This window comes from Lepus europaeus, chromosome 15 (genome assembly GCF_033115175.1).
Source record: "Lepus europaeus isolate LE1 chromosome 15, mLepTim1.pri, whole genome shotgun sequence".
Classification (NCBI taxonomy): domain Eukaryota; kingdom Metazoa; phylum Chordata; class Mammalia; order Lagomorpha; family Leporidae; genus Lepus; species Lepus europaeus.
Genome location: NC_084841.1, coordinates 62,514,925 through 62,530,074, shown reverse-complemented (window position 1 = coordinate 62,530,074; position 15,150 = coordinate 62,514,925). Strand labels below are relative to the sequence as shown.

Here is a 15,150-nt window from a genome sequence, read left to right as displayed (position 1 = left end):
GCTGCAACCTCTGGGGTTGTGCTGATCCAAAACAAGGAGCCAGGAGTTTCTTCTAGGCCTCCCACGTGGGTGCAGGGGCCCAAGAATTTGGGACATTTTCCACTGCTTTACGAGGCCATAGCAGAGAGCTGGATCAGAAGTGAAGCAGCCAGCATCTGAACCAGCGCCAATATGTGATACCGGCACTGCAGGCAGCAGCCTAACCCACTATGCCATAGTGTTGGCCACAGTACAACTTAATTTTAAGATGTGTACTGTAAATAAAGGCTCTCCCAACTAAGAAAAGCCCAGGAATGGATGGCTTCACTGCTGAATTCGACCAGACATTTAAAGAAAAACTAACACCAATTCTTCTCAAGTTGTTCAAAACAATTCAGAGAGGGAATCCTCCCAAATTCTTTCTAAAGAGACAGCATCACCTTAATTCTTAAACCTGAGAGAAATGGAACAGAGAAAGAGAATTACAGACCAATTTCCTTGATGGACATAGACATGAAAAATCTTCAACAAAATTCTAGCCAATCAAATCCAACAACATGTAAGAAAGATCACCCACCAAGATCAACTGGGATTTATCCCTGGTATGCAGGGATAGTTCAACATTTGCAAATCAATCAATGTGATACATCAGATTAACAAACTGCTGGAAAAAAAACCATATGATTATCTCAATAAATGCAGAGAAAGCATGTGATAAAAAACAACACTTTTTCATGATAAAATCTCTAAACAAATCAGGTATAGAAGGAACATTCCTCAACACAATCAAGGAAATTTATGAAAAGTCCATGGTTGGCGTCATATTGAATGGAGAAAAATTGGAAGCATTTCCCCTGAGTACCAGACAGGAATGCCCACTCTGAAAGTTTTAACCAGAGCCATTAGGCAAGCAAAAGATATCAAAGGGATACAAATTGGGAAGGAGGAAGTCAGACTACCCTCATTTGCAGATGACACAAGTCTATATATAGGGGATCCAAAAAACTCCACTAAGAGACTGTTATAACTCATAGAAGAGTCTGGTAAAGTAGTAGGATATAAAACCAATACACAAAAATCAACAGCCTTTGTATACATATAGTAATGCCAAGACTGAGAAAGAACTTCTAAGATTAATTCCATTCACAATAGCTACCCAAAAAAAATCAAATATCTTGGAATAAACTTAACAAATGATGTCAAAGATCTCTACAATGAGAATTAAAAAACTTTAAAGAAATAGAAGAAGGAATCGGTGCCATGGCACAATGGGTTAATCCTCCACCTGCGGCACCGGCATCCCATATGGGTGCCGGTTCTAGTCCCAGCTGCTCCACTTCCAGTCCAGCTCTCTGCTATGGCCTGGGAAAGCAGTAGAAGACAGTCCAAGTCTTTGGGCCCCTGCACCCATGTGAGAGACCAGGAGGAAGCATCTGGCTCCTGGCTTCAGATCGGCGCAACTCCGGCCATTGCAGCCACTTGGAGAGTGATCCAACGGAAGGAAGACCTTTCTCTCTGTCTCTTTCACCGTCTGTAACTTTAATTCTCAAATAAAATATAAATAAGATCTTTTTGAAAATAAAGACAGAAGATACAAAAAATGGAAAGATCTTCTATGTTTATGAAGTGGAAAATCTATTTACTTAGCATAGAGTTGGTCTTCTGTATATAAGATAATTAAAAATGAATCTTAAGAATAGGATGGGAGAGAGAGTAGGAGGTGGGACAGGATTGGGGGTACAAGGGCAGGTATAGGGGGAAGAACCACTTCATTCCTAAAGCTGTACCTATGAAATTTGTATTTATTAAATAAAAGCTCTCTAAAAAATAAAAATAAAGATCTGTACTGTAAAATTACTTGTGATGGCCTGCATTTTTAGTTTGTTCAACAACTTTATTCATTGTGTAACAAAAATGTCAGCAAATAAGACTCAGGACAAATATATTATTCTATCATATTCCATAGAGAAACTGCAGCTTTAATGATTTATACAATCCTTATGCTTTGTGAGAATAAATTTCTAAATTAAAATCAAGTTAAAAATTGCTTACAATATGCTAACATTGTCTTCTAAGTATGTCTTCCTAGGAGGAAAAAAAAATGGCAGCAGTTTTCATTCATTGTCTGTGAGGGGATTTATGAAAAGTGTACTAAGCTAGTTGCAGATGCAAAATAATATCTAATTATCCTAGGCTTAAGAACATAGTTAAGATCAAATTCATATGTTAGTTGAAATATTATGTATAATTTAGATTAGCTGGTCAAGTATTATTTGAGTCTGCGCCACTTTTTTTTTTAAAGGTTTATCTATGTATTTGAAAGGCAGAATTGGAGAGAGAGAGAGAGAGAGATTCCATCCACTGGTTCACTCTTTAAATTATTGCAATGGCTGAGGCTGGGCCAGGCCAAAGCCAGGAGCCCAGAGCTTCTTCTGGGTCTCCCACGTGGGTACAGGGCCATCTTCTGCTGTGTTCCCAGGCATGTTAGTAGGGAGTTAGATCAGAAGTAGAGCAGCTAGAACATGAGCTGGCGCCTGAATGGGATGTTGGTATTGCAGGTAGCGGCTTAACTCATTACACCACAACTCCAGCTCCTCTAACCACATTTTGTAAACTTAAAAGTTGCATTACCTTTTCTAACACTTGTAAACAGATGCTAAACAGAAAAGTGTAATTTCTAAATATCGTTTAATAAGTTAACAGAGAATTCTACTGTGTATGCTTTATAAGAAAAAAATTGTCAAATTGTTAATAAAACTTTAATATCAATTTACTTATAAAAATGAATAAAAAGTTTTAAAACAGTTACAATTATTAAATGGTGTTGCTATTGATCTGACTACAGACAGCAGGAAAACTAGTTGCTTGTCCTAGTTTTGAAAGTAACTGAAAAATCTATTTCATTAATGGTCTAGATATTTTTTCAATTCTTCCAACTCAATAGAATGGAATTGATTTCCACATCCATCACAAACAACAAATGTGGTCACTGGTTCATCAGCACTCTGGGTTTGTTTTGTGCAGGTGCAATTCTTCCTGTAACATTTGCTGCATGTGAACAAGTCCATCTGGGTTCCACCCATCTTGGCCACCTGAGGCTCTCTATTGGCTTCTTTGGTCGAGTTTCTCTGCTCCTCCTTGAGCCCATCACAAGTCACTTCCTTTGCTGTCTCCCTAGCCAGTAAGTCAGGAGGAATATTCCCAAATGTTACATTTTTCCTTTTCATTTTCTTACTATCTTTAAGGTTTGATAGCCTACTTTATTCTCTTTATACTCTATTTTTGTATTCCTCATTTCTTGGAGTAAAGCCTCCTCAATGTAAGCTACTAATTCTTCTCATCAGTTCCAACAGCAACATAGTCATCTCCTGTAGGAAAACCTTCAGCAAACATCTCCCTGCACTTTCAGCTCACAGAATCAGTGCTTGGCGCCCAAAGTGAAGTTGGATAAGGATTTCGAGCATTCATTTCATCCTGTCTGCTGCTGATGTTGCCACTAGAGTTACTTCTCTTGTTCAGGGCTAATCTGTGGTGTACTTGAAGGCTCTTTATTTTCTCCAGGGTCTTTTTCTGTTGATGGTCCATCTAATACATTTTTTCATATTTGATGAGAGACTTTGCTAAACATATGTCTTGATCTGTACTCTTCTTGACAGTATGATTAACTGCCATTCCAGTTTTTATGGACTGTAATAACTTGAGGGTATAGCAGTATTTTATTTTCATTTCTATTTTTATATATTTTATTTTACACTTGTGGCAGCATTTTTAAGCTACTTCAGCAAGTCCAATGCTCCATCTGCATTCTTCCTCTGTACATTTTATCCATCTTCTTGGTAATGCAGACCACCTTGTCCTCTGTCACACCAGCAGGTGTAAAGCAGGCTAGGGATGGGGAGGTGGGCAGAGCTGGCAGGGAGAGCCAGGTAAGAGCCCAGGTCCAGGCTTCCAACAACTCGTTTAAAATCCTGACTCCTTGACAGACTTCATCAGTTTTATTGTGCAGATAATTTATTTCAGGTGTCTCAGGTATAGGAATTATGGTATTTCCTGTTGATGAGTTCTTACTACTACGTAGAGAGAAATGCTTGTTACCTACCAGTTGTTCTTTGTATACTACTCATTTAGTTAACCATATAATTGTATTAAGCAATAAACTCTTCAAAAAGAAAATATTACATAATTCATATACCACAATATAGGATTTAATTGACAATTATCAAAAATAAATTTTAAATGCAGATTTTTAGTAGTATCCAAAGTTTGTATAAGCTTGAGATTTTTGATGAGGACATATTTTAAAGTCTTAATTCACTTTACATAGATTTAATCAATTTGTCAGCATTCAATTACTAATTATGTTACTATATCTGTACATATATCCATGTATAAACACGTACATATGCATGATTCAAATGTTTAAACAAAAAATATAATTTGTAAAACTATCTTAAAGGAAAAAATAATCAGCACACATAAACAAAAACTTTGAAAGTTTAATTATTAACTTTTGTCATGATCTTTTTTATTTTTGCTTATTCATTCTCTCCAGAATTACTGTCTAAAGTTTTTAGTAATTTTACTATTTTTAAAATCTTAACATTTCAACAATATTATCCTGTTTTATACAAAAAGTGATTAAAGGTTTGACCAGCATAGGCTACAGGATACAGGTTAGTTTGAGGAAAAGAAACTGATAAAGAAATCTCACCTATTAACATAAGTCCAAAAATTTCTAAACAAAACATAAAGAAACCAACCAAACAACATCAATTTTTAAAAAAGAAAAAGGCCGGCACCGCGGCTCAATAGGCTAATCCTCCGCCTGCGGCGCCAGTACACCGGGTTCTAGTCCCGGTCGGGGCACCGGATTCTGTCCTGGTTGCCCCTCTTCCAGTCCAGCTCTCTGCTATGGCCCGGGAGTGCAGTGGAGGATGGCCCAAGTCCTTGGGCCCTGCACCCGCATGGGAGACCAGGAGAAGCACCTGGCTCCTGGCTTCGGATCAGCGCAGCGCGCTGGCCACAACGGCCATTGTGGTGGTGAACCAACGGAAAAGGAAGACTTTCCTCTCTGTCTCTCTCACTGTCCACTCTGCCTGTCAAAAAAAATTTTTAAAATTAAAAAATTAAAAATAAAAAAGAATTCATTGTAACTGATAATGTTTAGTCTCAGAAGAACAAGGATGATTCAACTGACCACAACATTGTATTGATGTACATAAAGTAAAATATATGAAATATTTTATATTAATATCATAGAATAATTCAATTAAATTCTGTTTATATGATTCTAAAAACAAACAAAAAACTTCACAAGTTAGCAATAGGAGTTTTCCTGATTTTAAAAAGATAGGTAAGAAAAAGTATTTACTTCAATAAACAAGAAAAACAAGAACAAACCAAACCCAAAATTAATAGAAGGAAGGAAATAGGAAAGACCAGAGCAGAAATGGATAAAATAGCTTTAGAAAAAATCAGCAAGATGAAGAATTGATTATTCAAAATTAATGTACTCCTAGCTAGATTAAGAAAAAAAAAGAGAGAGAAGGAGAGAGAAGACTCTAATTTTATTTAGAAACAAAAAGGCATTACAGCTGACACCATGGACAATACAAAGGGTCTTCAGAAACTGGTATGAACAAATATATGCCATCAAATTTGATAACTTAGAAGAAATGGACAAATTTCAATACACATACACCTTGCCCAAACTGAATCATGAAGAAATAGAAAATCAAAATAGACCAATATTCAGGAATGAATTTAACAAAAGGAGTGAAAAATGTGTGCAACAAAAACTATAAAATATTGATGAAAGAAAATGAAGAAGACACAAAATGAAAGAAATATTGCGTTCATGGCTTGGGAGAATCAGTACTATAAAATATCAATACTACCTCAAGTGATCTATAGATTAAACATAATCCCTATAAAAATACAGTCACATTCCTTATGGAAATTGAAAAAATACTATGAAATTTGTAAGGAAATACAAATAGTACTTAATAACCATAGCAGTCTTAAGCAAAAATAACAATGCAAGATACATTATACCACCTTATTCAAAAAATCCTACAAAGCTGCAGTAATGAGAAACAGCCTGGTATTGGCATAAAAACAGAAACAGAGATCAATGACACAGCATAGAGAGCTTAGGGTGAGTGTTGCGGCTCGGAGAATTAAGCTACTTCCTGCAATGTCAGCATCCCACATGAGTGCCATTCTGGTCGCAGCTGCCTCACTTCTGATCTAGCTCCCTGCCAATGTGCCTGGGAAAGTAGCAGAATATGACCCAAGTCCTGGGGCCCCTAACCCATGTGGGAGACACAGGACGAAGCTCCTGGCTCCAGGCTGCGATGTGGCCCAGCCCCAGCTGTTGCAGCCATCTGGGGAGTGAACCAGCAGATGGAAATCTCGCTCGCTCTCTGTATCTCTCTCTCTGTGACTCTGCCTTTCAAATAAATAAGTAAATCTTTTTTAAAAATGGATCACTTAATTTAAACATGTAACTATTTAATTATTCTTAAATTCACTCTTCCAGGGCCAGTGGGTTAAGCCAGTTTTGCAGCCATCTAGAGGTGAACCAATGGGTAGAAGATTTCTCTCTCTTTCTCTCTCTCTCTGTCTCTCTCTCTCTCTCTCTCTCTCTGCCTCTCTGTAACTGCCTTTCAAATAAATAAGTATTTAAAAAAGAAGAAGAAGAAGAACAGAGAGCCCAGATGTAAATCCTTGCATTGATGAATAACTTATCTTTGACAAAGATACAAAAATCACCTATTATGGAAAGGACAAAATTGCAAGAATGAAGTTATCTATCTGTCCCCCTATAGGAAATTAACTCAAGGTGGATTAAGACATGAGAACTATCAAGTTAACAGAAAATAAAAGGAGAATGTTATGGATACAGCAGGATTTATCCCCCCAAAACTCATGCAGATGTTTAAACTCTGATATCTTTTTTTTTTTTTTTTTTTTTTTTGTGACAGGCAGAGTTAGAGAGAGACAGAGAGAAAGGTCTTCCTTTTCCGTAGGTTCACCCCCCAAATAGCAGCTACGGCTGGCGCACTGCACCGATCCGAAGCCAGGAGCCAGGTGCCTCCTCCTGGTCTTCCATGCGGTTGCAGGGCCCAAGCACCTGGGCCATCTTCCACTGCCCTCCCGGGCCACAGCAGAGAGCTGGCCTGGAAGAGGAGCAACTGGGACAGAATCCAGTGCCCCAAATGGGACTAGAACCCGGGGTGCCAGCGCCGCAGGCGGAGGATTAACCAAGTGAGCCATGGTGCCGGCTAAACTCTGATATCTTAATGTAACAATATCTTAATGTAATGTAACTGATGTTTTAAGGGTGGATATCTGAGACATCTAATTGTGGTAGCTACTAGGCAGAATCAAAGGGAAATCTTTGAGTCACTGAGGATGTGTCCATCTTATAATATGGTTGATTATTTGAGTTCAAGTTCTGTATAGCTGCTGTCTCACTTTCCTGGATCACCATGTGGTGATCATTCCTCTACACCAGCAACGAGCAGCCTCCGCAGAAACTAGGTTATGAGACTGCCCAATTCTGTGTAAACTCCAGACTATAATCCAAAATAAACTTTTTCTTCCCCATGAAGCTCCTCCCTAGCATTTCAGTAAAAGTGACAAAAAGAAGACTAATACAGTAAAATACTTCAGAACACTGTAATGGGCTAGTATGTTCTTGGAGAAGAACCTGAAAATATAGTCACCAAAAACAAAATTAAACAAATGAGATTACATCAAACCAGAAACCTTCTGTACAGCAGAGAAAACAGTCAGCATAGTGATGATAAAAATATCTGCAAACTATACACCTGACAAGCAATTAATATCTAGAGATATATATGAACACAAACAACTCAGTAGCCAAAAACTAAATAATCCAATTTAAAATAGGCAGTAGTTATAAGTAGATTTATCTCACAGAAAGACAGAAAAAATGGCCAAAAAGGTATATGAAACATGCTGAATATCATCAGAGAAATATAAATCAAAACTACAATGAGATATCATCTCACTCATGCCAGAAGAATGCTATTATCAAAAAGGCTAAAGACAATGAGTGTCAGTGAGGATGTGGAAAAAGGAAACCCTCACACACAGTTAATGGGAATGTAAACTAGTACAGCCATTGTAGAAAACTATTTGGAGATTCCTCAAAAAAAAAAAAATAGAATACTATATACACCAGTAATCTCATGACTAGGTATTCATCCAAAGGAAAAAAATCAGTGCGTCAAAGTGATTCCTTCTCTCCCATGTTTATTGCAGCACTATTCACAATAGCCAAGAAATGGAAACAAATTAAGTGCCCATCAAGTGATGAATGAGTAAAGAAAATACAGTGTATATACACAATGGAATGCAATCCTGTCATCTAAAAAATTGAAATCACATAATTTGGGACAACATGGATGGAATTGGATTTTAAAAAGTTACGTAAAATAAGGTAGGTACTGAAAGACAAGTTCTGCATAATCTCACTCATAGGTGGGATCTAAAAAAGTTGACCTCAGAAAAATTAAAAGAATAGTGGTTGCCAGATGCTAGGAAGAGTAAGGAAGGGGAAGGGATAGGAAGAAGAGACGGGAAAGTTTTGATAAATGGGTATTAAGTTAAGAGAAGTAAGGTCTAGTATAAAATTTCAGAGTGGGGTGACTATTGTTAATGTACTGTATATTAAAAACAGCTAGATGAAAAGATTTTTGATGTTTTTCCCCAAAAAATTCTATAAATATTTGAGGACATAAATAAGCTCACCTTGATTTGAACATTACACAGTGTTACTTGTTTCAGGACCTCACATTGTACCTCATGAGTATATACAACTTCATCAATTGTTAAAAAGAACTATACAAGGAAGTACTTCAAATATTCAAAGATACATTAGAATTTTACATCAAGCACTTTTTTTTTTTACTTTTGACAGGCAGAGTGGACAGTGAGAGAGACAGAGAGAAAGGTCTTCCTTTGCCGTTGGTTCACCCTCCAATGGCCGCCGCGGCTGGCGCATCTCGCTGATCCGAAGCCAGGAGCCAGGTGCTTCTCTTGGTCTCCCATGGGGTGCAGGGCCCAAGCACTTGGGCCATCCTCCACTGCACTCCCGGGCCATAGCAGAGAGCTGGCCTGGAAGAGGGGCAACCGGGACAGAATCCGGCGCCCCGACCAGGACTAGAACCCGGTGTGCCAGCGCCGCTACGCGGAGGATAAGCCTGTTGAGGTACAGCACCGGCTTACATCAAACACTATAAAAGTGTGTCTAAAGTTAAAATAAACATTAAAAGAAACATAGCAGTTGATTATAAAACTTCATCTTAAAAGCCATGAATACATGACTATCAATAATACCACTACTATCTAAAATGTTATAGGTAGTTGTTGCCAACAAAGTATGCTAAGAAAAAGAAAAAAGAGGTTTAAGTATGAGAAAAAATCCAGTATGTTTATTTGAAAAATATCACATGAAATTTTCAGAATAATCTGCCCATACAAAAAGTAGATTACAACCAAAAAGATTTCAAGTAAACAAGCAATATAAAAACCATAGTCATGTGAGTTACAGGGCCAGGAGAGACGAATAATCAGCTTAGGCTTTGGCTCCACAGATTAAAGCAACTTTGTAGGACTATTTGAAATTTGTAGGAAATTTGAAATCCAAGAAATCATAGCAAACACACACACACACACACACACACACTCTTGAGCTAGCCCCTGGGGAAATGAGAAGCTGCTTTGAACTGCTATGTATATAGTTGGAGAGAAAGGTAGTGAACAATGTGACTTTGAGAAAATTAAATAGTAAATTAGACAGCTTGAGTTGCTATCTTAACTGATGATGAATCTTTTTTAATTTATTTGACAGAGTTAGACAGTGAGAGAGAGACAGAGAGAAAGGTCTTCCTTCCATTGGTTCACCCCCCAAATGGCCGCTACGGCCGGCGCTCTGCGCCGATCTGAAGCCAGGAGCCAGGTGCTTCTCCTGGTCTCCCATGTGGGTGCATGGCCCAACCACTTGGGCCATCCTCCACTGCCCTCCCGGACCACAGCAGAGAGCTGGACTGGAAGAGGAGCAACCAGAACTAGAACACGGCACCCATATGGGATGCCGGCACCGCATGTGGAGGATTAATCAAGTGAGCCACAGTGCGGGCCCCATTGATGATAAAATTTAGACACCCCCCTCACACTTTCACCTCTCCAAACCCCTGCCCCAAATCAGCAAAGAAAAAGAAGCTGAGAACAATGTAATTGATATGCTTGATTGCTGGATAAACATAGAATTCTATATTCAATTATGGAGAATGCATTCTTCCTAAGTGTACATGTGTAACTTCTACAAACTTATCACTCTGCAGCCTAGAATGCATGCCTTAACAAAATGCAAATAGGAGATGATCTACATGAATAGATTGTATTTGTTAATATCAAAACACACGTTAGAAAACTATAACATAAAGATGAATTAACACTTAATATAATGGGAAATAAAAGTCCTAACTCTAATCATGTGTGAATCAACATGAAATAACAATTCAAAAATACTTATGAAAACTAAATTATAGGCCGACGCCACGGCTCACTAGGCTAATCCTCCGCCTTGCGGAGCTGGCACACCGGGTTCTAGTCCTGGTCGGGGCACCGGATTCTGTCCCGGTCGCTCCTCTTCCTGTACAGCTCTCTGCTGTTGCCCAGGAGTGCAGTGGAGGATGGCCCAAGTCCTTGGGCCCTACACCCACATGGGAGACCAGGAGAAGCACCTGGCTCCTGGCTTAGGATCAGCACGGTGCGCCGGCCACAATGGCCATTGGAGGGTGAACCAACGGAAAAGGAAGACCTTTCTGTCTCTCTCTCTCACTGTCCACTCTGCCTGTCAAAAAATAAAAAAATAAAAAATAAAATTAAAATTAAAAAAATAAATAAAAATAAAAAACTAAATTATAAAAAAAAACTTAGTGCATGTGTATTTGAGTAATTGTAAAATAAATGAATTTTTAATGTTTTGAGATGTAGTTTAAACTGTCTTCTTAACCCAACAACTGATGTTCCGTCGTCGCTACATCCTTTTATTTAGGGACTTGTTTTAAAAGTCTTTTTGTCACTTCTTGTAAATTCTTTGATTAGTAGTAAATTTTGTTTATAGGAGCATGCATTAAATGAAAATATTGCACAAAATTAAAATTTCAGATTGTGAAATTTATCTTGTTCTTATTTTTTTAAAAATTGGTACACTTTCCGGTAGCACTTAAGTTTGTGATTTTTTTCCAAACACCAGCAGCACAAACGTAAAATGAGTGAACTGAAATACTCAAGAAAGTTTTTAATGTTTTTTCTTTGAAAAAAAATTAAGGCTATCCAAGTGCATCCATCGATCAATGGCACAACTGTTTTCAGCAACTATTCTGAACACCATAATTATAGGAAATGCTCATCTAAGTGCTATATTTAAATCATAAAATCAATTTTAGGGGTGAATAAACTACGGTGACTTCTAAATAGTTCATGTTACCTGAAGAATCAGAAAACCCAAACAAAGAATGATTAATTTTGTAGTTTCTTGCCTAAAGGCACCACTGCCTTAAAAACACATTCAAAAAATCAAATATCAGAAGACATAAAGCCTCTTCATGTTTATATTCATATATGCAATAAATACATTAAGTATAATAATTTTATTAAACATAGTACACTGTACTTGATGTATGAGTTACATATTTTACACACATCTTGACCGAGTCATTCAAGGAGTATCTCTAACTTTAGCATAACCACGGCTCTCTCTGATGCGGAACACAAATGTGCATAGAGAAGATGCACTACCATTAAGATAGACTACCATCTGGCATGTCTGCTTCTGAAATATAAACTCTTTTAAAGAAAAATTATTTTTAATAAACCCACATATTCAAATAGTTTTTGATATGACTGCAGTTATCTTGTAGGGCTCTGCTGGGGAAATCTGGAATCTTACACGACCTTTCTTTCCCTGGTTGACGGACACTGTTCCTCACACTATACAGAAATGCTTTCTCACCGGTTACACACTAGGCTCTTACAGGAATTCTCTCTACATTTTTTAGACTTATTCATGTCAAAAATATAGTTGAATTGGGCAGTGGCACATATAGAAATCCTTGCACTTACAGCCACGCTATGGCTTCCTACAGACATGTTTCACACATCCCCACTTTAAGCTGGGGTGCGGGGCATGTGGGGTGGGGAGACACACTGAGAAGAAATATATATTTTTAAAATTTATTTGACAGAGTTATAGACAGTGAGAAAGAGAGACAGAGAAAGGTCTTCTTTCCGTTGCTTCACTCCCCAAATGGCGCCACAGCCAGCGCTGTGCCAATCCAAAGCCAGAAGCTTCTCCCTGGTTCCCATGTGGGTGCAGGACCCAAGGACTTGGGCCATCCTCCACTGCCTTCTCGGGCCACAGCAGAGAGCTGGACTGGAATAAGAGCAACCGGGACTAAAACCTGGCACCCATATGGGATGTCGGTGCCACAGGTGGAGGATTAACCAAGTGAGCCATGGCCCTGGCCCTAAGAAAAAATATTATTTTCTTCCATCAAAGCCACGAGGGATCTTTTCTCACAAGTTGCACTGAAAGGGATTTCATTTCTATAATTCTGAAGACACGCAACACATACTGAATATATGCACACAAGTATGCACAACAGCACTATTAATAAATATGACTATCATAAAGCTTTAAAGGAAGGCTTTATTCCGCTAATAGGCTTCATTTTGTAAGTAGGATCTAAGTGAAAACAAGACAGTCAGATCTTGTTCCAATCTGCAAGCTCCCAAATAACTGGGATTCCAATACTCTGTCCCTTTGTCTTAAGCACCCAGACACTCATGTGGTCTGAAAAGTAGCTTCACTATTTTAAGGTTTTAGTGTTAATTATTTTTAAAACAAAAATAGCTGGCACATTCAAGTCCCTCATCAATGGAAGCATTAAAATTATGCAGAAATCCTGCATAAAAGGGATATGAAGACTTCCAAGATGGATGAAATGGAGAGTGAGAAAACTACCAGAAATGCAGTCTTCAAAACTGGAATGGTATTTTGCTTTCTTGGTATAAAGTTGTTTTAGGGACTTAAAGGTATACATAAAGGAGTTTTGCCTATTAGCTTTATTTAGTAGAATCTTACATTATGCGAAATATAAATAAAAGCATATTTTTAAAAAGAAACAAAAAAATATAAAAACTTATGAGTTACAAAAATGATATTACAGAGAAAATGTTAAACATTCATATAACAACAAAGCAGGAAATTAATTAGCTCTCATAGAAAATGAGAAAAAAACAAGTTCATAATATATACCCAACAAAATAGAAGAGAACTTTAAGGGAAGATAACAATGATATATAGAAAAAAAATCTGTGAGAGAAACACAACAAAGCAGAGGAGGCTGGGAAATTTCAAATTAGGACTATAATGAAATCCTATCTCTCACTTATTGGAAGGACTAACTTAAAAACAAAAAGAAATGCCAAGTTTGGTTAAGTCTGAAACAATGGAACTGTCACTGATGGGAGTGAAAATAAGGCTATTACCCACTTAGGAGTGCTGTCCGTGCCTTGTAAAGTTAGTGGTACCCATAACCCATGGCCCCAGAAATTTCATTCTGAAAGAAATGTCATGATTGAAAAAAAGAAAGAGAAAGAAAAACAACCCTCATACAAGAATGGATTATGCATGATCATTCCAAACTGGAAACCACCCAAACATCTATTAATAGAAGAATGAATTAACAATCCAAATAAGACAATTTGTCTTATTAATAACGAAGAACAATCTACTGCTACATGCAGCTACACACATGTATCTCAAAAATATTACACTCTGTGACAGAAAACAATCATAAAATGTATATACAATACAATTCATATATGTAAGTATCAAGTTCAAGAAAGGGCAAAAGTACTGCATAGTGATGCTCAATGGGGGAAGGGAGGTGGGGCTGAGGTAGGGACTGAAAGAAAGGCTGCACAATGAAAATGATGGTAACATGGGTGCATCTATGAATCAAAACTCATTGTGATTGCATTTTTCAAAGGTGATCACAAGAGTATCTCCCATGCTGAATGTGACTTTGTCACTCCCCTACAAAAAGGAGTCTCCTTTCCCTCTCTGTTAATTTGGACTTAATTTAGGGACTTGCTCAACTAAGAGGATAAACAGAAGTGACACTCCAGGGCTTAAGAGGCTGGGCTATGTTAAAAAGTCTTTCAGTTTCCTCTTGGATCTCTTGGGGCATTCTATTAGAATCCAGCCACTATACTATAAGAAGCCAGTGTCAACACAGTTATGTACAGGGGCGAGGGTTCACAGCTCTAGCTGAGTGCCCAGCTGGACTTCCAGGAGACAGCAAATGACAATTTCTTAGCACCAGAATCAAGAAAGTTGATTCAAAAACTTGTTTTAAGCTTCTAAGTTGTAGAGTGGTTTGTTATCAGCAGTAGTTAATCAGAACTCTTATTGAACTGTACCACAGAAATTTGTGCATCTCACTCTGAAAATTTTACCTCAATAAAAATAAGATCATAAAAGAATGTACAAGGAATCTTCAAAAAGTATATGAGAAATGTATCTAATGAAAAAAATGCTGATTTTTAAAAATTTGCATCAAAATAAAAGTATCCTTTAACACTACTTTTCCACAAACATTTTAAAGTTTCACCTATTATACTAGAATTGGTCTTGGTGACATATAAGTAGCAATGGTTCAAACAAGATAGAAGCATATTTCTTTCTAATAAGAAAAAAAAATAAAGCAAAAGATGGGACAGTTTAGGGTTGGTTTGGCTGTGTCACAGTCAAACTGGAACCTGAGAGACTGAGACTTTGTCTAAACCTTCATTTCTCAGTCATTGTTGTAGCTCTCTTGTTCTCAGGCTCATGTAGCATCACATAATTGGGGAAATACTCTTGGTCATACTATATGCTATTGATGCCCCTCTTCAAAGAAGCCCTAATCACCAAATCTCCTTTTCATCCTTCTGCCATGCTGCTTAGGTTCAGATGCCATTATTGTCCAAGATTAATACAATAACTTGTGATCCTCTAGGCTCCTTCTGACCTCTCTTCTTTTAGACTCATCTTTTATGTAACTGCTAGAGTAACCTGTCCAAGCA

At 37.7% G+C, this 15,150-nt stretch overlaps 1 pseudogene; it reads right to left on the bottom strand.

Moving 5' to 3' along the window:
• Positions 1-2,882: 2,882 nt before the first annotated feature.
• On the bottom strand, positions 2,883-7,474 carry LOC133774309 (transcription elongation factor A protein 1-like; annotated as a pseudogene).
• Positions 7,475-15,150: the final 7,676 nt, after the last annotated feature.